We start from the raw sequence: 24,673 nt of genomic DNA on the forward strand, positions 1-24,673 counted from the left end.
TATACGGGCTGGAGTCCCGAATGGGTCCCTGCAAGGGAGGATGCGGGGTTTTCACTTTACTTTTGCATATGTGTTGCAAACTTAAAGAAATTGACTTAATTAAAAATATAATGAATAAGAACAGTGTAATTTACATTCTGGGATATCTCATCTGGAGTATGAGAATCCTGGATATCCGGTCTTGGGGAGACTGTGAGGATACAAAAACTCCGTGTGCGTTGTTGCCCCTGAACCCGATATTGAGGTTCTTCTCCTGGCCACGGTTTTAGGGAGAGCCCACCACTTTACCCGGGAGTGGTGTGTTAGTCACATCTGTGAGTTTATGGTACCAAGGAAGTGACACATGTGGGCATGGGGTGTCCCCGATATTAGATGTGGAGGTCTAATGTTTCGATGGATGGTGCTGTTTCCTGATATCGGTCGAGGGCTAAGTTGGAACCCAGTAATAAAATACAAATTGTGTGTTAAGCTACCCTGGGAACCTACTAGACCTCGGGGTTTATACCCGTTTGGTGTATCCGCGGGCCACGGTAATTAAAAAGAGAAACTTAAAGATGTGTGCATCTAATAGGGCATGCATATGGAAAGATGGAACTTAAATGAAAGATAAAAGAAGAAATCATACATTGCACATAATCATGCATTTTTCTGTTATGCATTAGATCATGCATGTTTGGATCATTCTTGATATCATGACATCATTTGGTGGTAGCATACGCTTTACTTTGTGAAATCATGCTGAAAGGTTTGGTTATTTAGTTATTGATATGTGACATTGCTAGACTGTTCTTGACTGGTAAGTATATGCAACTGTTGGTAGTTATAGATATTTAAATGTTGCAAATTTTATATCTGCACTCACTCAAATCACTGCATAAAATATTATCCATGTTCTTTCTCTCATCTGGTTTCTTTAGAAGTAGCTGTGCTCAGAATTTTGGTTCTGACACCCTACTTTGTTGGTTTTTCACAAAAAATGGTGAACAGTGAAGTTGGACATGCATCTGGGGATGGATGAGTTATACTTGGGCTTGTCAGCTTCAGTAGAGGATATATTGGCTCTTTCTTTTGTCATTCGGTTCTTTTAAATTCTGCAATTGTTACTTTACTTTCAGTTGAAGAAAACCTTGTCTTTGAAATTTTCTTACTCATTAATAAAAGAGTTTTAGTTGGTTGATATGGATGATAATTGCAACTTCGTTTGTGGTGGATGGGCTATCCAATGGAAAGTGGAACTGTGAGGACCCTAGATCTCTGGGAAGGTTTCCGCAACTCTTAAAAAAAAAAATATTCCGCATTTTTAAAAGGGTCTGGATTGGGGTCGTTACATCTAATGTCGGGGACACAAGGGACACCCCACGCCCACAAGTGCTACTTCCTTGGTACCAAAAACAACAGCTGTGTCAAAACACACCACCTCCAGGTAAAGTGGCGGACTCTCCCTAAAACCGTGGCCAGGAGAAAGAACCTCAATATCGGGTTCAGGGGACCAAAAATAAGCACACAGAGTTTTGTATCCTCACAGTCTCCCCAAGACCGGATTTCTAAGATCCCCATTCTCCAGATGGGTGATCCCAGAAGGTATATTACACTGTACTTTATTATTACTTTTTATTAAAAATTAATTTCTTAAGTTTTGCAACATCATATGCAAAAAGAAAGATAAAAGCTCGCATCTACCTCGCGAGAGCCATCATAGGACTCCGGCTTGTGGAAACATATAAAACAGTGCAATAAAGCTGAAATATTAATAAAGCATGATCTTTGCAATGCATTGAAATGAGTAAGGGAAAACATTTCCACAGCTCGGGTTTACCAAACCCTCGATGATTCATTTTGACCACCGAAGCACTAATGCAAGAATCATAACCATATGTAATGTATGCAGTGGTATTAACATGCCTGCAAGGTATAGTCATATATGTACCAAATTAATCCATCGATAATGAACATGATGATATGACATTCCCATATGCAAATTAAATTGCCCACGTTATCCCTTTTTCCTGTGCATATGCATGGTATGCGCATGCATGCATCTTTATGCAATCATTACCATACATGCTTCTAACCATGATTCGTATTGAGATGGACAAAGGAGCTTTCATGTATTTATGTATATGCAACAACACACGTCAAGTTCATTAATGTGTAAGCATGTTCCACTAGACATGTAAACCACTTCAATTACTAACATATAGAGAAATAAAAAGTAGGTACATAATTCATGCTCAAAATTTATCATGCATCAAGAGATTAGAATTTCAACTTTACAAATCACACAACCAGGCCCTGTTTTCATATGCTAACACACTTATGCTACTCACCTGATACACTTTCCACATGAGAAGAGTTTTATAATTTACTTCCCAGCCTAGCCGACCCTGTCGGCTGGGTCTGACCGCATATACGCAGGCCCAAAACAGGGACTGCGTATGCTGCCCGGAAAACATATCACAAAAGGGAAGCCATATGTTAACATCCCTGTATATATATATAGCATATTCACAGGCCCAGTTTGGGCCTGTGTATGCTGTCAGGAAGCCCACCTATACAGAAAATTTCTGTATATACTATAAAAAAAATATTTTTTTTTCAAAGCCAAGGCCCAGGCCAGCACCCCACTGACTGGGTCAACTGGGCCTGCCCCAGCACTGCCAAAACCACCCACACACCCAGCCAAGCACTTGGCTGGGCCAGCAGCTGGCAGTCAACCGAGTGCCACAGCCAGCCAACCAACAGTCGGAACCCTAAACACAACAAAAATTAGATTTCAAAGTTTTACACAATTTTTTTGTTACAGCCATGCCCAGTCCAACCGACCTTGCTGGCTGGGCTCAACAACATATACACAGGTCCAGTGTGGACCTGTGTATGCTGTCAAAAACGACAGCATAACATATTTCAAAAACCACCATTTAATTACTTCATATATATATTTTTTTTCTTGAAAGGAACACACCCAGCCCAGCCGACCCTGTCGGCTGGGTCCAACAGCATGTACACAGGTCCAATTTGGACCTGTTTAGGCTGTCAAAAACAACAACACTACAGATTACGAAAAAAACTGATTTTTATTAATGCATATACCTTTTTTTTTTTGAAAAGAGAATACCCAGCCCAGCCGACCCTGTCGGCTGGGTCCAACAGCATGTACACAGGTCCAGTTTGGACCTGTGTAGGCTGTCAAAAACAACAGCACTACAGATTACGAAAAAACTGATTTTTATTAATGCATATACCCTTTTTTTTTTTTGAAAAGAGAATACCCAGCCCAGCCGATCCTGTCGGCTGGGTCCAACAGCATGTACACAGGTCCAGTTTGGACCTGTGTAGGCTGTCAAAACGTCAACATACAGGTTAAAAAAAAACTGTTTAATAAATCTATCATCTACCTCTTTTTGTTTGTTTATATATATATTTTTTTTCTCTGAAACAATAAAAATACAGCCTGGTCCACTGTTCCTCTATGGATTTCCATCAAAAGATGCATGGAAAATCCAATCTTTACCCTATTTCTCATTCGGTTCAAGAAGGAGTACCCGTACCTTTTGGAAAAAGAATAGAGGCTGTGGAAGGCGTTTGGGCTGAGCTCCGATGCCTCCAACCTTCTTCTTCTACCTCCTTCACTCTTCCTTTCCTTCTCCTCTCTATCTCTCTCTCTCTTCTTCTTCTCTCCCCTCTTTTTTTTTCTCTAGGGTGAAAAGTGAGGGAGAAGGGCTGCCACCCCCCTCCTTTCCTTACTAATATAGCTGGAATCTCTTTAGAGAGTTTCCAGACTTAGGTTTTTCTCTCTTTTGAGGAGTTTCCAGATTTTTGGACTCCTTTACTTATTAACATTTGGTTGACTTTTTGACCTTCTAATCCTAAAAGGTATGAAAACCTCTATACCCTTTTTAAATTAGGGAAGAGGGTTAACCCTAAACCCTCTTATACCAAATCCCGGAATTAATAAAAATCATTAAATTAATAAATTTATTTTTTTGAATTTACTTATTCTAAAATATTCAAAGGTTCCCAAAATTGGTCATGTTGACCATGGAGACTTTTTTACATGCTAATAACCCCAATTTAAAGCTCCTAGCTGAATTTAAAGTCATAAAAATGTTAAGCTTGGATTTGGATCCGTATTCGAATCCAAGATCCAAGATCCAAACCCATACTCATACAAAAATTTGGATTAGGACTTGTATCAACTCCAGATTTTTATAGGACCTAACTAGGACCCAAATCCATAAAAATTTGGATCCTACACCTTGGATTCAATCCGATCCAATTTCGGATCCGTTTCAACAAACTGCTAAAATTTTAGAAAAACGTGATTTCTGGGCCAACCAGAACTCAGATTTGAAAAAGTAAAATACCATTGCGCTCAGAATTTCGAGGCGCATCCAATGATATATTACATAAATATCAAATTCCGAATTTTGCACGAAAATAACCCGAATTTCGCTTGAATTTCGCTTGAATTTAAAGGTTGAAATTAAAACTCTTTGCCACACTTCGATTGGCTTGTCTAGACCTTGTTGATGAGACTTGGTTCAAACCCAAACTCTAAGACCTCGGTCTAAAATTCGAGCCTCAAACGATTTTCTTACCAGACTTAGCCAAATTTCAAAGTTTTCATGAATTGACTAAGGTCCGAAAACACGAGATCTTACATTGCACGAGGAGAGAGTTTGTCATTTCTGTTGGTGAAAACAAAACATTTGCATCCAAAGACTCTTAATCTAGAATAATCTAGAGTTAAATTAACAAGCTTTTCTATTGGAGTTGTATTCTTTAATGAGGAAGATGGCATCCTATTAATGAGGTAGGTGGCAGTTAGGACCGCTTCAGCCCAAAAACTTTTTGGAACTTGATTTGCAATTAGCAATGTCCTAGTAGTTTCCATAATGTGCCGATGTTTGCGTTCGGCTAGGCCATTCTGTTGTGGAGTGTGTGGACATGATCTTTGATGTGTAACCATGTAAATTGAGATAGTCTTTGAATTCGTTGGACATAAATTCTCCCCCTGAATCAGTGCGAAAAACAGAAATATCATTTTGAAACTTTTTTTTAACCATTTTATGAAATATTTGGAAGTTAGCAAAGACATCAGATTTATGTTTAAGAAAATAAATCCAAGTATCTCTAGAAAAGTCATCAACAAAAATGACATAATATGTATAACCACCTTTGGAAATAACTGGTGCGGGGCCCCAAACATCCGAATGTATTAACTCAAGTGGTCGTGAGGAAACAAAAGTTCTACTAAGAAATGGTAACCTTTTCATTTTGCCAAGAATGCAGTCTTTACAAGAAAAATTATCAGAATTACAAAATTTTTCCAAACTTGGAAAATATTGAATTTTAGACATATGAGGATGGCCAAGCCTTTTGTGCCATAAATCCAATTCTAATTTCTGAATATTATAACAAAATGCATTCTTGGGTAATTTCAAAAAGTCCATGTAATAAAGTCCTCCTTCTCTATGGCCTTCCCCAATCAGCTTCCCTGACTGACGATCCTGTACCCAACAACCATGAGAAGAGAATGATATATTACATCCATAATCAGATATTTGCGAGACAGATAAGAGATTCAAATTAAGTTTAGGGATATATCTAACTTCTGGGATAAATTTTTTTTTGGATTTTTGAAGATTTTCAAAACATCCTATTCCTTTTACTTCAAGAGATGTGCCATCGGTTGTAAAAACCTTTGACACACTTGAGTTATTTTTAAGACATTCAGATAGACTATTAACATTTGGGGTCATATGAAAAGAAGCACCAGAATCTAAAAGCCAAGGAAAGTTACTTGGACCGGAGAAAGATGTAACTGTCGCTCCAGTTGAGGCTTCGGTTGAGGAGGATACCCCTTTGAGAAGAGGTTGAAGGATTTCCATCAGTTGAGCTATAAACACAGGTGCATCTTGATCTTTTGACTCAGATTCAGCAGATGCAACTCTTTTTTCTTCTCTTCTTTTTAACTTTGGACATTGAGGCCTATAGTGCCTCGGTTCATGACAATGATGACAAATAACCTTTCTTTTATCAAAGTCGCCGTTTTGCCTTCCAAAATGAGGCTGCTTGTAAGTACGAGTATGATTCCCCGGTCTAGATACAGCTAAAACAGAGTCATCATCAACTTTTGGAGTACTTTTTCTAAGTCTATTTTCCTCCATAGTGAGCTCTTCTATAGTATCAACAATAGAAGGAATTTTTCCACGATGTAAAAAGGCCGATTTGGTGGATTCAAACTCCGGCCTTAGACCATTCACAAATTAATAGAAATGTTTCATATCGAGTTGCTTTTGGCGAAGCTCGATGTCTTCGGCACAATGCCATTTGGGCTCAAGAAGAGCCAACTCTTCCCAAAGTTCGGACAACTCATTATAATATTCTCGAATAGTTTTATCTTTTTGAGTCATTGTCCGAACTTTATCTTGTAAATTGCATACATGTGCAATATCTTTAAGGGAATACATGTTTTTGAGGTATTCCCAAGCCTTATCGGCATGCTCAAACTTAGCTAGACTAGAGCATTTTTTAATGTCTATGCTATTGATGAGCCATGACATAATTTTTGCATGCCCTATCCTCCATTCTTTCCATTTCTTTTCATAAGTGGCTAACGCCTTACTCTTCTCTTCTTTCGTTAGAGGAACCTCTTTATCACCCTCTTTCTTGGTAAGAGATAGTTTAGGTTCCAAATCAGAACCATCCACTATACCCCATAAACCTTTTCCCCAAATGTGGTGCTTCATAATCGAAGCCCACATTACATAGTTAGTATCATTTAGCTTCATTGGAATGATGGTGATCTTATCATTGTCATCCATCTTTTACAAGGGTAAGAGAGGAATAAATAGGAGGAGAGAGAGAGAAAAATAAAAAGAAAAGAAAAAGAGTAGACAAAGGAATAAGAGAGGATACAAAACCAAATTTTTTTGTAGCACAAGTTCGCCTTTCTTCAAACAAATCTTCTTGAGCCAAGAACAAGGTGATGAAACACCTTTTGTAAATGTGCCACGGAAATCGAGGCGGAAGCACTTCAAGATCTAAGGATTTCGTAGCTCTGATACCATGTAATGAAATGGTGGTCTTCAACAAATGCACAAATAACTCACCAACAAGTGTCTATTGGAGACACTACAAGCATGACCCTTGAAAGGGTATAAAAGGAAGAACACTTGAAAAATAAATAATATTTTATTCATGAACAAAATGCTTAAGAAGCATTGTGGTTTACATTGAAGGGGTTCACCCCTATATATACAAAAAAGTGGAAGAGAGAGGAGAGCTCATTTTGAGCTCTCCAAAAGAGACGTTGGATTCCAACGTCTCTTAATATAGCTGTTGGACTACAGTCCAACAACATTTATTATTATAGCTGTTGGACTATTCCAACAACATTTATTATAGCTGTTGGACTACAGTCCAACAGCTATTTGCACAGTCAAGTTCCAACAGGAACTTGACTGGATCAAATATCTAGTTTCTATTGAACTAGATGCTAAAAAAGAAAATAAAGAAAATAAAGAAAATTAGAAAAAGAAAATAATAAAAGAAAATATAATAATATTAAATAATATATATATATATATATTACAGTTTACATTTTAACAACATCCACTCTTATCTCGAATCTCGAGATCAAATTCTTGTAATAGAAAGATCCATCGAATGAGACGCTGTTTGGTATCCTTTTTACTCATCAAATATCGCAATGCTGCATGATCTAAGTAAATGATGACCTTGGAGCCTAACAATTATGAGCGAAACTTCTCAAGAGCAAAAACTACGGGTAGTAATTCCTTCTCTGTGGTGGTATAATGCATTTGCGCATCAGAGAGGGTCCTACTAGCATAATAAATCACATGAGATCGTCGCTCAATCTTCTGACCGAGAATCGCTCCAACCGCGTAATCTGACGCGTCACACATAATCTCAAATGACACTGACCACTCAAGAGATCGAAGAATAGGAACAGTAGTCAGAGCCTCCTTCAGGGCCAAGAATGCTTTCAAACAGGCATCATCAAACACAAACGGCTGATCTTTCGTTAGCAGGTTGCACAACGGTCGAGAAATCTGACTAAAGTTCTTAATGAACCTTTTATAAAAACCTGCGTGCCCTAGAAATGATCGCACCTGCCGCACAGAGGTCGGTGGAGCTAATCTAGCAATGGTCTCCACTTTGGCCTTATCAACCTCGATTCCTTTCTCAGATACAATATGTCCAAGAACAATCCCCTGTCTCACCATGAAATGACTCTTTTCCCAACTAAGAATCAGATTTGTCTCCCTACACTGCTGAAGCACACAAGATAACTTTTGGAGACAATCGTCAAATGAAGAGCCATAGACCGAGAAATCGTCCATGAAGATCTCAAGGACATCATCCATCATATGTGAGAAGATCGACATCATGCATCGCTGAAATGTAGCCGGGGCATTACAGAGCCCGAACGACATTCTCCTATAAGCAAAAGTGCCATATGGACAGGTGAACGTCGTTTTCTCCTGGTCCTCGGGATGAACGACCACCTTGTATCCTGAATAACCATCCAGGAAACAAAAATACTGCTGGCCTGCGAGTTTCTCCAAGATTTGGTCGATGAACGACAGAGGGAAGTGATCGTTCCTAGTTGCACTGTTCAACTTTCTATAATCTATGCATACTCGCCATCCCGTGGTAGTCCTCATGGGGACACTTTCTCCTTTTTCATTCATCTCTACAGTGAGCCCAGACTTCTTGGGGACAACATGGGTAGGGCTCACCCACTGACTCTCGGAGATGGGATAAATGATCCCAACATCCAACCATTTGACTACCTCCTTCTTTACCACCTCCTTCATATGGGGATTTAGTCTCCTTTGCGCATCTCTTGAGGGTTTAGCCCCCTCATCCATGATAATCCGATGCATGCAAAAGGAGGGGTCTATCCCCTTCAGATCTGCCACCGACCATCCAATCGCCTCTTTATGCTCGTGCAAGACTTGTAAAACCTGACACTCCTGTGTGTCAGTCAGGTTTGCGGAAATAATGACAGGGAGAGTCTGATCCTTGCCTAGAAAGGCATACTTGAGTGAGGCCGGTAAGGGCTTCAAGTCAAGCTCAGGCGGACTCTCTATGGATGGTCGGGCCGACTTTTCTGCCAATTCAGGAAGCGGCTCGAAGTGCCAGGTCCAACTCAGATCACCTGTCTGACTCTCTCTCGACCCATGACAATCTTCTTCGAGTGATTCATCAACCTCCTTCTGAGGTGGATCACTCAATAACCAGGTATGCTCTGCTTCTACCAGGTCCTGAATGAAGTCGACCTCGAAAGAAGCCTCATCGCCGGCAGGTCCCATCGCCACATGAAAAATGTTCAGTCTCATCTTCCTGTTGCCAAATGAGACATCCATCGCGCCTGTGCGACAATTAATGCACGCATTGGCAGTGGCCAGAAAGGGGCGTCCAAGAATGATGGGGGTCTGTCGTATATCATTAACTCCCTCCATATCTAAAATAATGAAGTCGATAGGGAAGTAGAAGTCCTCTACCTTGACTAGAACATCTTTCAAAATCCCTCGCGGGACCTTGATTGATCTATCTGCAAGCTGTAGGGTCATAGGTGTTGGCTTCATCTCCTTTACTCCAAATTTGTCATAAAAGAAACCCGGCAAGATATTGACACTTGCCCCAAGGTCGAGCAATGCACGCTCGACAGTGATGTCTCCTATGACGCACGAAATAATTGGAGTCCCTAGGTCCTTAAGCTTTGGTGGGGTTTGGTGCTGCAACACCGCATTCACTTGCTCAGTCAAGTATATCTTCTTCGGCACTTGTGACTTCAACTTTCTTTTCTGCGTAAAAAGCTCCTTTAGGAACTTTGCTTATGCAGGGACTTGCTGAATGACATCAAACAAGGGGAGGTTTATCTGAACGTGCTTGAATATCTCAAGCATCTCCTGCATGTTCACTCCATGCTTGCCTAATGACTTCGGTCTCTCTAGCGCCTCAGGAAAGGGGGCTTTGGGAGTATAGGACTTTGAAGGCTCAGATGGTAGAGTCCTCTCGCTTTCCTGAGGTGGGTCGGTAGGGACAGGCTGCTTCTCACTCGTTCTCTCTCTTTCTTCTGCAACCTCCCTCGCTTGGTATTGCTTCCCATTCCTAAGGGTGATTACCGCTTGAGCCTGCTCTTGATGGACATCTGTCATATGCAGGCCATGCATCGGCTCCTTACCCCTAGGGTTCACCACCCGTTGGCTAGGTAAAGCCCCCTCACTCCGCTTGCTAAGCGCCTCGGCGAGTTGTCCCATTTGCGTCTCAAGCTTCGCAATAAAATGTGTATGAGAGCTCAAATTTGCCTTGATATCCGAGAAGGCTTGCAGCATCTTGTCCTCAAAGGACTGGCTGGACGAGGGCTCCTGGGACTGGGGCTGATTATAAGTAGGCTGAGTTGAAGGGTAGCTGGTTCTCTGGAATCCAGACGCATAACCGCCTTGCCTGGGTTGACTCTGGGAAGGGTTGGGAGGTTGGGCTTGTGGATTTCTCCATGAAAAGTTGGAATGATTCCGCCAGCCCGGGTTATATGTACTGGAATATGGATTGGGTGCGGGGCTAGCGAAACTCTGCGCCATCCGAGCTTGCTCCTGGACAAACTCAGGGTACTGTGGCGCAACGGGGCAATCAACAACATGGTGTGCAGGGCTAGCACACAGCGCACACACCTGTAGGACTGGAGAGGGACCCGACAACAACTGATCCAATTTCTGGGACAGTTGGTCGACCTTGTTTTGCAACTCAAGGTGCATCCCTATCTCGAATATACCAGCCTTCTTTGCGCCATCTTGCACAGGTGTGGCCCTTTCAAATCGTGAAGCAGAAGCATGGTGCATGGAGTTCTCGCTTAAGGTCTCAAAAAGGGCCCATGCTTCATCTTCACTTTTGAGCATAAAAGTGCCCCCACAGGCAGCGTCAACCATTTGACGGTTCTTCTCAGTGACACCATCATAAAAATATTGCACCAGTTGCCAGCGGGGCACCTGGTGGTGGAGACACTTGCGGAGAAGATCTTTCATCCTCTCCCACGATTCATGAAACATTTTCTCCCTCGATCTGTGAAAAGCTGGTGATGGCTTTTCGATATTGGTTCGTCTTACCAATTGGGAAGTATTTCTTTAAAAACTCCCTTTGCATATGTTCCCAAGTGGTAATTTGAACTGTATCGAGGGCCTTCAGCCAATGCTTGGCTTTATCCTTAAGGGAGAAGGGGAATAACGTCAACCTTAATGCGTCTTCTCCAAAATTGTTGATCCGCACCGTAGAGCAGATCTCGAGAAATTTGTTGAGATGACGGTACGAGTCTTCGTTGCTAAGGCCATAAAATGAGGGTAACATCTGGATGACACTGACCTTGATTTCAAAATGGTTCGCTCCCACATCAGGTCTTGTGATGCAGGAGGCAGGAGTGTATGTGTTGGGCATGAAGTACTCCCTAAGAGGACGGATCAACTAATGATCTTCAGCCATGGGGCTGGATTAATGGGCTCTCCTAAAGAAAGATTCAGGATCCTCAATAAATTCGGCAAGCTCAGGTTCAAGCGAACATCGCCCGTGCATGCACCAAAGGGTAGACCGGTGCAGCAACCACCCTAAATTGGCTTTTTCTACCTAACTAACGCGCTAGCGGCCAAACCACACAAACCACAAAGCGAGTAACAAAAACAAATACTGAAAACACGAAATAAACAAGCACCATGCAGTTGCACTTAGTAGAGAATGTACGAAAATGAAATCTATGTGCACGGTACCAATCGTACACAGTCACTTCTAAGGGGATCCTAATGAGTGGGCTGTGTAGAAAAGTAAGCTCGTCTCTACAGTATGCACACACGTGGTTCTAAGCCTAAATGCGAAAAGCAAACTAAACAATCCTAATTAAAGAACTGAATTAAACTAACAACCTATAAATACGAGAACAAACACAAGACAATAAAGTGAATACTAGTATTTCGTCGTTCCCTGACAACGGCGCCAAAATTTTGGTGTGAGTTTTATGAAAACCCTTTTTTAAAACAATATTTTTAATGAAAATCCAGTGAAAGCCAGACACCAAAAATATAAAAAACCGACTCGCACGAGTGGTAGAGTCCGGGTCGAACTCAAGGAACGAGAGATACTTCGTATTCAAACACACAATCTAAACTACTCTTTATTGCCAAAATGAAAAGAATTGATTAAATAATTAACTAACTACGAGAGTACGACCCTACACAGAGGGCTTAAACAAAATAAATAAATGGTTTTATTACAGACCCAATAATTGAATTGGATAAAAAAAAATAAAAACCTAATCTAAAAGCAAAAGTGTCTTTAGTGATTGAGTCTTTGTCCCCTTGTGCTCCCTTCTTCCGCTTTTCTTATTTGCATATCACTTGTGGTTGGACCCTTTCGTATGGTTTGATTAAGAGCCTTCTGAGGGCTCCTTGATGGCACTTTTAAGGGCTTGAGAAAACCTCAGAGGGTACTTTGAGGAAACGAAAAGGGCTCTATTGAACGTTCCAATGCTTCCCTGCAACATAAAAAAAAACAAGAAACAAGCAGTAGAAACAAAGATCCTACAAGAAAATCAACAGAAAATGTGATGAAAAGTCACAAAAACATAAATTAATTAACATGAACAATTACACTAATCAATAAGATAGCAACACAAATTCCTAACTACTAACAAATTCAACACTAATGATGCTACCCAAAGAAGAATAAAAACTAAAACAATGCTAAATGGAATCACGTCTAAATGAATTAAACAATTAATAACTAAGAATGTTAAAATCTAATGCTAATAACTCCAGCAATTGAGAATTTAGAGTAGGCTTCTATAAACTAATTACCTATGCATCTAATAAACATAACACGCTGACTAATAGAATAACTAATCGGTCTAAAGAAAAACAAGCACACTGGAAATTGCTCACACGGCTGAACCAAAAATGCACACAAAAAAAACGCTTAATGAACAATATTCATTACGTAACTAAGATTAGCTAATTTTAAACAAAAGGCTGCTATGCCTGTAACTCTAAGAAAGATGATGTAAATCTAAATAATTAAAGCATAAACCAATTAAGCAAGACACAGATTAAACGTTGACTGCTAAGGAAACTTAACTACTGTGTGCAAAAGACTAAAAGGGAAGAATAAAACTTTATGACCCACAACATTAACCCCTATACTAATTAACTATATAAGACATGATGCTGGACCAAGAAAGATATGTGAAATAACAACACTAACAGATAACAACAAAACAAAGAAAAAAAAAAAACAACGTGAAGCGCTAAAAAAATGCTACTCTAAGCAGCAATGCCACACACGAGTCTGATATTCAATGAATATTTAGTCATCTATGTTTACCAGTGGATTACGTATTCAGCATGAATTGTAAACATAGTGATGCAGGTCTATTTATCATCAAACAAACAAAAACTTCACAACGACTATGCTAAATCAAAAGAAGAAGAAGACAGATCTACTACAAAATCTTAAACGAACCTGGTTTAAACTGACTCTAATCTAGATCTAACCTGTCATTAATCTATGCTTAACCGAGAAACACGGACAGACCAAAAAAAAACTACACAAGCATCAACGAAGATGTCTACGCATAACATATGAAACTTTACTATGTTAAAAACGATATGCTTTTATTTTTTTTCTTTTCTGATTTTTTTTTCTTTTTATTTGTTTACTCAGGAAAGACAATAATGAACTGATCTGAGATACGTAAAAAGAAAGGGGAGCAGAAGAAGGGATTACCGAGCGGCCCTGCTGGAGTGGTTGCAAAGAGAATGGTCTCTCCCCGGTGAAATCGATACGCTGCCTTGTGTTGGAAGACGAAACCGCCTACGAGAAGAAAAGGAAAAGGAGAAGAAGCAGGAGAAGGACAAAAAGAAGAAGAAGAAGAAGAAGAAGAAGAAGAAGGAACCGGTTGGCTGGTGGAGAGAGAGAGAGAGAGAGAGAGAGAGAGAGAGAGAGAGAGAGAGAGAGAGAGAGAGAAAGAGGAGTGCAATCCACCAGGGAAAAAACGTCTCCTTTTTGCTTCAGTATTTTGGATTGAGAGAGTGTACCATGCAATGCAAATGTGTATTGCTTTTATCCCATCTTCTCACTAAAACTGAATGTACATGATTGTAAAATTCTGAATCATCAAGTGTAATATCTTTCTTCTCATGTGTAAAAATGATACTTTGAACTTTTTCAATCATATTGTCCCACGTTTCATAAATTCTATGAAGCATGGGTACATCTCTGTCAATTTCTCTCAACATTTCCCAAATAAGCTCTGTAAATTCAATAAAATATGTAATTTTATCTCACCAAAAATCATCACAGATGCATTTTTTGATAGCTTGAGCCTTGACATCATCTTCAGTACGATAAAAATCTCAATCTTGATCAGCCACCATCATCATCAATGCATTCTTGAGTTGCTTAATTCTTTTTATCATGACAATGAGAGAAGGAAAACGAGTTTCAACAACTTTCAGTAACTTGAGATCAGAATGCCTATTAAATATAGAAAGGGCATGATGATGGTTTACAACAAAATTTCTAATATTTCGAACATCATGCTCTATTTCTTCCATCCATAAGCACATTTCATGTGCATCATCTTTTGATGGATTGCATATACTCTTAAGTGCCAAATTTAAACTGTGTGCTGCACAAGGAGTCCAAAAAATATGTGAATATGTATCTTCACTTGCCAAATTCATTCCCACACGACTGCAAACTAGAGCATTATCAGTAATGATTTACACCACACTTTCTTTACCCACTTCTTTTATCACTTCGAAAAATAATCTCTTTAAATATTCAACATCTTTATACTCTCCAGATGCATCAACAATCTTCAAAAAGATTGGCCCATTAAGTGAGTAAGCAATGAAGTTTATCAGTGGTCGCCTTTGTATATCAGTCCACCCATCAGAAACAATCGACACTCCATGTAATTTTTGGGTCTCTAACAAGTCTTCAATTCTATTTTTTTCCTCTGCAAGAATGACTGTTCTTAGTTTTTCTGAACTAGGAGGCACATAACCACTCAAATTGCAATTAGCCAAAGATGTAATCATATCTTTCCAGTATGGACTTCTAGCTACATTAAAAGGAATTGAGCTTGAGTAAAAGAATCGACCAATCTTTTTATCAATTTCTGATTTTGCCATGTTTTTGAATGACACTTATATTGTTTTATTGCTTTTCATCTTTCTTTTCTTTAAAAGCTCTTATTGTATATCACTAGCAGTAGTAAAAGACAAATTAATCGAATTGCTTCTCATCTCTGCAATTTTCTTCTTTTCAGCTTCCTCTTGTTCTTTTTTTTAATTGCTTTAACATGTCTTTGTCAACCCCAGAACATGCCCTAATTCCTTGACCACGAATATGCAAAAGATGTGCTTTCACACGTGTATAAGAACCTGTGAAAACAGTCTTACATAAATTACAATGAAACTGCACATTCCCACCACCACCACTACTAGCTTTTACCCCTTTTGTCACAAGCCTCCAAAGTGGTTGAGAAACTTCTAATTCAGGGTTAGAACTTGAACCAAATGTATTGACACTATCACTAGAACTCGCCATTATATCTAAAAAATGAAAACTGAAAAGAAAATAAGTAAATAAAATAAAGTTAATAAACACTTCAAAATAATAGTAATAGGAGCTCCAGGTTCGTTCCCTCTGTGTAAATCAGGTTCAAACCAGGCCCTCCTCTGCAAACCAGGTTCGAGATAGGGGGCCTACCCCCTATCTAACGCAAAAAGGAGGGGCAGGGCAAGCCCCTGCTGAACCTTATTCGTGCCAGGGGCTTCGCCTTTGCCAAAAAGCCAAAGGTCGTAGGGGAAACGAGGAGAGACTCGACCCCTCCTCGTTTCCCCTATTGTTCGGCGGGGCAAGGATCAGCCTATCAGCCGAGCCCCCTCCTTCCCCCACTCCTACTTCTTACCCCTGCGATAAAAGGGAAACGAGGAGGGGCTGAGAGCCCCTCCTCTATGAATCGGAGGCAGAGGGAGGGGTCGAGCCCCTCTTCTGCGAGCAGAGGGTGCAGGGAGTGGGGGCGAGCCCCTCTTCTACGAGCAGAGGGTACGAGGGGGGGGGGGGGGAGGGGCCTGCCTGACATAAGCGAAACGAGGAGGGGCCAAGCCCCTCCTCTGTGAATAGGAGGCACAGAGAGGGGCCGAGCCCCTCTTCTGCGAGCAGAGGGTGCAAGGAGGGAGGCTGCGAGCAGAGGGAGGGTCGATCGACATACCTGTTGAGTGTTGACGGAGGGGGAGACGGTGGCTGCCTGTGCGTACCGTCGCCGGAGTCTGGATCGCCGGCGTGGGTGTAGGAGAAAGCTGCAAGGGCTGAGGGGGAGAGGAAAAATCGAGAGGGTAAGCTCCTCCCCCTGTCGATAAACCCCTTTTAGGGTTCGACTGCAAAAGAAATTTGGATCTGGGTCGGGTCCGGACCCGACCCTGATCCAAAATGTAATTTAAAAATCGAAATGGACATTTTTGGACTCGGTCAAAGTTGACCGAGTCCAAAATGTGGACGGACTCGGCCTCGACTCGTTGACCGAGTCCGACTCGGCGTTGACCGAGTCCGGGCTGAGTCCGAAGCTGCACCCGAGTCCGCACCCGTGTCGGGGTGTGTCGACTCGGGTGCGGTACCTCCTTAGCCGAGTCTGTGTGACATAGATGGATAGTTTTGACTTTTGTATTTTTTCTTTCTTTCTTTCTTTTATTTATTTAACAAAGGGCACTATGGGCTTTTACCATAGAATCATTGGGAGCATCCCCAACGGTCATATGGGAGCTCCCAATGACTCTGTCCTGGAGCGCCCCCCCAGCCCCTTGGTCCCCACTTTGTATAAATAGGGGCTAACAGCTCCTCTTGTTTCTTAAGCTTTTCTTAAAGCACTTGATACATTATTTTTATTATTGTTGTGTTCTTGCTCCACTTTAATTGTGGGTTTTGTTTAGTCCTTTGTGGCTTCTTGTATCTTGCCCATTAGTGGCTTCTTGCTTGTGTGTGTATGCAGTCTTTGTAGCCCTTTGTGGCATTTTTCTTGTGCACTATAATTTCATTAAAAGTTGATCCCTAGGAATTATTATTACTGTTTTCACATTATTGTCATTTTTCTAGTCTGTATAGTCCAAAGAGCTTCAATTTAGGTCCACAAAGCAGCCAATTTTATATGCATCATAAATCTTTTGAGAGTTGTGGATGACCTAGGTTTTAGCCATGAAACGGACCATTTTGATTGATGAACCAACACTGCCTGTAAACATGTCCTAGTTGACCTATAGCTTACCCTCTCTCTGTCCATTGAAAGCCCTTTATGAATTCAAGTTATTTACTCTTAGAGTCTGCTGAGCACAATTTGGCTCCCATGGTGCATTCTATGAATTACTGTTTTAAATGCTGGTGTTTGCCACTGTCTGGCTAATTGAGCCAGTTGTTGGACCTTGTGTTGAAATGTTTTTTGCTAGTTGAACCACAGTAGGGAAAGTTATTGTTGCCTATGCAGCTTGAAGCAAAGCAGCACCTTGCTTGTAGAAGAGAGGTCACTGTCATAAGCACTGAAACCAATCATTTTGGTGTGGATTTCTTGAAAAATGCCAAAAGGACTTTTCGTGAGGAAGCATTTTTGTTTATCTAGAGCATCCACTATAAAACTTTCCTTTAAATAGCAGGTGGGGCTGTAGATAGAGCACTATAATAGAGATCGATTGCTTACTTTAATGAAGTTCATATCCTAAACATTCCACTTAAGTTCAACTAGTCAGGATTAAAGTTGGATTAGCATAAATCCAGTTAGTTGGTTCTCTACGCCTTTAACAAGTTTATCTGAAAACTGAAGCTGGTATGAGTTTTTCAATTGCAAATATGGATTCAAGTCCAATCCCAACCTGAAATTTAATTCAACTCTCAGTCCAATTTAACCAAGTTGAATTCCATTAGGATTCTTCCTAACGTCAGTTTGAGACTTGACTTTTAACTTTGTAACCCTTAAGGTTATATTTACCTATGTCAGTTTTATATGTACCAAGAATATAGCATAATGCGGCTTGTTTTCTTCTATAGTTTCATTTGATACAGGCCCATGGCAAATAGACAAAGCTTCATCCATTAGCTCCTAGTCTCTCTCTCTTTCAGCCAGCTATTATTTAATCTAAGATAATGATTCAAGTAAAGAACCCCAGGGAGCCTGCATATCTATGGTCCCAAACAGCCCCTTGGATGAGTAGATCCCTATTACACTCCTGGAATTTTATCTTATTGTAGTTATCTTAGACATTGTCCTGGGATCTCTCACCTTTCTAGAAGCTTCTTTCACTATTGTAGAGAACTTGTGTCTGAATTTCTTTCTTTAAAGGACATAACCTTCCATAGTCCATGCTGAAGCTCAGAAGAGTTCACATCTTACAAGGCCTACTTATTAGTGTTAACATAAACATTTTTAGTGTTAAATTTATTTTTGGCTCAAGCTTGAGATTCTGGAAATAATGTTGCTATCGTTATTATGTATTGGATGAATGTATTCTTGTTTATGTTCAATATCAAAAAGTAAAACTAAAGCTTCTTGTACCAAGAAAGCTATTGTTATCAATTACTAGATGAATGTATTTTCATTTATCTTCAGTGTCATTTGGTAAAACTGAGCCTTCTAATGTCAAATGAAATCCACCATGAACTGTTGCAGATACTTAAGGTTTTCAGTTGTTACATGATTTAAGAATTATATATTAATCCCTCCATCAAATACTTTTTCTGATCTGGTCTTCAAATGATTGGGTAATTCTTGTCTAGATATTACCTCTATGCAATAATGAAGGGAAGAAGGCAGCATATTTTCAATTATTTTACATTAACGTAGCTCTTTAATTGACAGATTCATGGTGTGTTCTTGAGGAAGTCTTGTCTATCTCACCCTTTTCTGATGTTAAAGGTCCAAATAGATTCAATAAAACCACCTACCATTGCTAGCCTGAAATTCTTATGCTTATAACATCGATAATAAGATTGTAGGATTCATAGATTTTTAGAAAAGTAATGGCACTTTCCGAATCCTTGGTACCTTAGGGTGTTTTTTCTGGAAGCTGCTTCATGGTGGGTTGGCTACTGATTTAATGGTGGAGCAGTTTGGATATTGGATTCTCCCTTTCATCATGCTGTTGTGTATTTGTTTACCAATTGCTCTGCTTGCATGGAGCTTTTGAGATGTCCTTTACTATATTTTTTTGAGAAGCTTTACTAGTATTGGTGGGTCAAAGCAAGGGGATATGGTTTTGTTCATCTAGTTGGACAGATTGCAACGATAGGCTTATGTTACATGGACGCGTCACTTAGCATGTGTAATCCATACCATTACAGCATGGCCAGATACTATGCTGGACATGCCACAATGCTTCATGGTCACAGGCAAACCTATGTGAAACATGGTTAACACCATCTAACTTATCTTTTGCTTTTTTTGATGATCTTCATTCTCTGTAGTTACTTGCATTCTTTTCCTTTTAAAATTTGCCAATTTTCTGTGTGCAATTTAACTTGGATTTATTATTCAATATTTACTAATCATAGCAACATGCAATTATTTTCAAAATTTTGAACTTAAGATAATATTCATGCTTTGTTGCTTTAGATTAAGAACCTTCAATATAAAATAGTCATGCATACATTTTATATATAATATGTATAGTTGTGGTTCCTTATCCTAGTTTTACAAAATTCCCATGTCCTGTGCCCTGTATCTCTGTCCTTGATTACATGAATAGATAATAGGCCTATCATGGTTTTGTTATCTTGTTATTATGGAAGCACATGCATCTCCTTATGCTTGATGGCGTGTAAACCCAGCTGGCCATCAAACTATTCTGAAAAAGTTTGTTGTCAAGCTGCATTAATCAAAAAATCCCACAAGAAAGCCAGAAAGTATGATTCCCTCTCTCCCTCATCAGGTCAGGTGATAACTTGTTGATTAATTTGATTTTAGTTGAAATCTTTGCAAAACGAACAATCCTTGCTGTATTATCAAGCATCTGGCTTGTTTTTTTTACCCGCCCTTCTGCTCTATTTCCTTACACTTATGTTCATTGCAGGTTGGTTGTTATTTAAACCAGATCGAAATGCACTCATATTGGTAGACAACCTAGTTCTGCAGTACACAGATTAGCTGAAGCGAAACCTTCATTACTCAGGTTATATAACTTTAAAGTATTGTGACATCCACTAGAACACCTCTCTTTTGTATGTTTTTTGTGACATAATACACCACTCTTCTATTAAGGATATATCACTAATAGGATTAATGCCGGTTGGGTTGAGTTGAGACAGGCTAGTGACATGTTTTGTGATAAAAGAGTACCTCTATGACTGAAAGAACGTTTCTATAAGACTGCTATAAAGCCAGCACTATTATACAAAGCTTAATGTTGGGCGATTAAAAAGCGACAAAAGGACAGTGCATGTTGCAGAGATGTATATGCTAAGATGGATGCTTAGGGTTATAAGAAAAGATAAAATTAGAAATGAATATATTAGATTGTGCCAAGGAGTCAGACCAATGAAGGATAAAATAAGTGAATGTCGTTAAAATGGTTTGAACATGTTGCATGAAGACCTCTCGTGTCGCTTGTGAAAAAGGTTAACATGGTATAAGCTATGTCACACGGACTCGGCTCCAAGGTCGCCGCACCCGCGTTGACACGCACCGACACGGGTGCGGCTCGGACTCGGTCAACCCGACCCTGGGTGTGGTCAACGCACCCAGGGTCATTTTGGTCCATTTTTTGGATTTTTTTTTTTTTGAATTTTTTTTTTTGAAATTTTCTGGGCTACAGCTGTAAGGAAAAAAACCCATCACAACTAAAAAACCTGTACACTTTCAAGTTTTAAGTACAGAATGGGCACAACTCAAGTTTTTGTGGTTTTTTCCTGTATGAAGAAAGTGAATTATTACAGTGTATGAAGAAAGTGCCCAAAAGTGAATTATTCCTGTATGAAGAAAGTGTACAGAATGCCTTCACAACTCATCACCTGTCCCCTAATGGGCACAACTTTGACCGAGTCTTATATATATATATATATATATATATATATATATATATATATATATATATATATATATATATATATATATATATATAGCCGAGTCCCCGTGTCCAAAATTTTTGAAATTGCGCCGCACCCGTGTCGCACCCGCACCTGCACCCGCACCCGCACCCGCACCCATGTGACATAGGGTATAAGTAAAAGGAGCTACGAGAAGAGGAAGACCACTGAAGGCTTGGAAGAAGGTAGTTAGAGGTGACATGAAAGATTGTAAAGTGACCGAAGTTTGAGCTCTAGATAGACAAGAATGTTGAAATAGGACTCGTAAAGCCAACCCCATGTAGTTGGAATAATGTTTGATGATGATGTGTTTTTGGAAATGAGGGAAAATTCATTTATCATTCATAATGATCCTGTTATGTCAAAATTTCTCTCTTTTTTGGTGTATGTTAAATTATCTGTACATAATTGAACAAGAACTCGTAACCCACTGCCTCAGCTCTCGTTTAAGGCATCATTTGAGAAAGATCTCCATTTTGTATGAATGTAGTAGACTTCTGTTTCAGAATATTGGAGGAAAAAATTACTTGGCTGGCTATGTGAATGGTTTGATTAAGTTAGAATTTTCTGCCTTACATTTTCTTATCATACTTGTTCAGGTCTACTAGATAATGTGCTAACTGCTAAGTGACTATTTGTGCGCAAAAGCCATTTTGTTAACCACGACAACTGTTGCCACTGCCGGCCTGACAATTCAGGTTCCACTAGCAGCTGTTGTAGATTCATTAATAGGCAATGCTCCTCATCTACTGGATTACATTGGAGGAGCTGCTATCATGTTTGGGTTTGTTGGCATTAATCTTCCTTCAAACATTTGTTGTGGCACTTCCTCCAGTCCCTCTGAACAAGTGCTTGAAGAATCTGATCACAAACCAGGCATTGATGTTAGTTGAAACATAAATTGGTAATGCTGGTAATGCCTTCTCTCTTTTACTATATGTGAGTAATTGTTCTATCTATTACTAAGGACTGTATAATGATGCCCTCCATTTGGTGATGGGCTAGGGAGCCCTGGTATTACTTGATGCAAGTTTTCTCTAGTCTAAGTGTAAAATGTTAAGCATCTAATTGGTGAAGAAAAATACAAGACAAATTGACTGTTTGTGTGTCACGGAAAGTGGTCTGTTTTCCACGGAAACGTATCGACGGGTGTGCATTTCTGCGGAGCCCGAAGTGACAACACAAAACTGTTTTTTGAAAAACTAAAATCTGTCCTTATCTAAAATTTTTGTCCACCGTGATTCTCTCTTGTTTGTGCAAGGAGAAATGTAGTCCTTCTTTCTTTCTCCTTTTTTTTAGTCTTCGTGATCAGTTAAGATTGTGTTTGAGTTCCTGTCGTCTTCATACTCCATCAGTGGTATCAGAGCGCCAGGTTCAGGTCCTCAACCACAGTTGGTAAAAGACTCGGCTTGAATCTGACGAACCCACCATCAGTTTCTACACTTCAGTAACTGAACACCTGCAATTTGGATTAGCGAATACATGTGAGTTCTTTTTTGGGGGGTTAATGGAAAAACCCCTGAATTGTGTGTGTGCGAATCTGCACACCTACATTTTTATTTACCCTGCACACTGTTCTGTGTAGACCTCGACATACTGAGGTCATCAATCTATTTTGACCTGCAAAGAAAATTTGTTTGCATTATTTGACAAAAAAATTGAAAGAATAAAATAGAGAAACTGAAATGTTAAAGCATGTTAGTATGATCTAGAAAACATGTTTTTCATGAAATTATTGTCAGTTGTTTACTTTCTTGCCTGCAATCACAACTAAGTTACGAAAGTATCACAATAAACAGAAGGAAAACTAAAATAAATAAATAATATATTTATAAGAGGGGAACATTGTGTTGTTGTCGGAAGGTACTCAGGCTGACGCTAAAACCAATGCCTCTTCTTTGGCAGGGTTTTTCACCCTCAGCCTCTTCTCTGTACCTCCCTTACAGATCAACATCTGAGACCGACTGGAAGACAACCACCAGCATACACCTCACCGACTAAGTTTCAACCTGAAAAAATTAAAACAGAACAGGAAAAACATGTCGGAAAACATATTGCCAGACCCTAGAAACCCAAAAAACCTCAAACTGACAAAAAACGGATTTCTCGAAGGTGTTTGGAGTTGGGTTTTTTCTCTGTGTAGCCTGCGACGAGATCTGTAAACCCAATCTATCTGCAGACCGGGGTGTCACCGAGAACAACTAAAAAAAAGAGTTCAGAACCCTGAAGAAGGGTATTTATACCCAGATTGAGTAAAAAGACTATCTTACCCCTGAACCTTTTGGGTATTTTCAGAAAACGGATTAAGTTTTAAAATCTTTTAACCCACAACCTTTTTCTTTTTCAAGATTTTTAAAAGCAGTTTGCGTGGGTTGAAATTTTGTTAACAATTTTATTTTTTACCAAAATTGCTTCTAGGTACCCAGCACTTTCTAAAAATTATAGAAAGAGGTCTGTTTCTTAAAAACACCCGATTTTCTTCTAAATCTCTGAAAAAGGTGCATTCTTTATTCCAAAATTCATTTTCTTTAAGGGTCTGAGTTTGTGGATTAACTCATTTTTTTCTTCTTTGTTTTCTTTGTCTAATTGTTGAACTTGTCTAAAATTAATAGTTTTAAGAAAATGACCAGTCGAGTGTGTGCATCTGAACTAGCCAAAACTGATAAGTTGAATGGAACAAACTTTGCTATTTGAAAAAGGCGTATCTTCTTAGCTCTTATCTTAAAAGGACTAGAGTACGTCCTAAATGCCTCTGTTTCTAAGCCTGAAGAACAACCAACAAAAGATGAAAAAGACAAATATGATTTTTTTTTGAAGGATGATTTAATGGATAGGACAATCATGCTTACCTACATGAATGACGACCTAATTAGGGTTTTTGAAGACTTTACCTCAACCAAAAAGATGATGGAGACGATTGCTGCAAAATATGATACAACATCCGAAGTCCACATCCAGTTATTGTTAGAGCAATATAACTCATATAGAATGAAAGAAAGTGGAAGTGTAGTGGACCATGTTAATAGGATGTTAGTTATGGCTAAAGACCTAGCCGTAGCTGGAAACATCATTTCAGACCATATGCAAGTATCCACTATTCTGAACAACCTACCACCTTCTTGGAAGATGGTAACTATGACTCTTAGGTTAAACTCCAAAAACCTTAACCTAACCGAGTTGCCCCTGCAGTTAGCCATAGAACAAGAACATATGGCCAAAGAGAAAAAATCTGAGTTGTTGATTGCTCAAGATACACCCACCAGTAGCCGAGTACATTTTAAAACTAACAACTTTAAGAAGGGTAATGACAAGTCCAACAAAGGACAGGGCTCAGGTTTTCGCAAACCACAAAGGAACGACGACTCTCCAAGTCAAGTGCTTTAAGTGTGGCAAATTGGGTCATATCTAAAGGAACTGTAGGACCAGGTTCTCAAACAACAAGAATTATGGAAACAATAACAGATATAACAACAACCATAAAAAAAATGACAACAAAGAGGTTGTTTGTGTTGTTTCAGAGTACCACTTT

At 39.5% G+C, this 24,673-nt stretch overlaps 1 pseudogene across 1 annotated transcript in view; it reads left to right on the top strand.

The window, feature by feature from the left end:
* The window catches only part of LOC149821942 (putative vacuolar membrane protein YML018C), a 50,753-nt pseudogene extending 28,716 nt beyond the window's left edge, over positions 1–22,037 (top strand). Inside the window, exon 3 of the transcript XR_016425767.1 lies at positions 21,744–22,037. The product of XR_016425767.1 is annotated as a putative vacuolar membrane protein YML018C (transcript). The remainder of the gene's footprint in view (positions 1–21,743) is intronic.
* The last annotated feature ends 2,636 nt before the right edge of the window (positions 22,038–24,673 follow it).

The sequence above is a fragment of the Nuphar pumila genome, chromosome 11, assembly GCF_984573655.1.
Source record: "Nuphar pumila chromosome 11, dmNupPumi1.hap1.1, whole genome shotgun sequence".
NCBI classification, from domain to species: domain Eukaryota; kingdom Viridiplantae; phylum Streptophyta; class Magnoliopsida; order Nymphaeales; family Nymphaeaceae; genus Nuphar; species Nuphar pumila.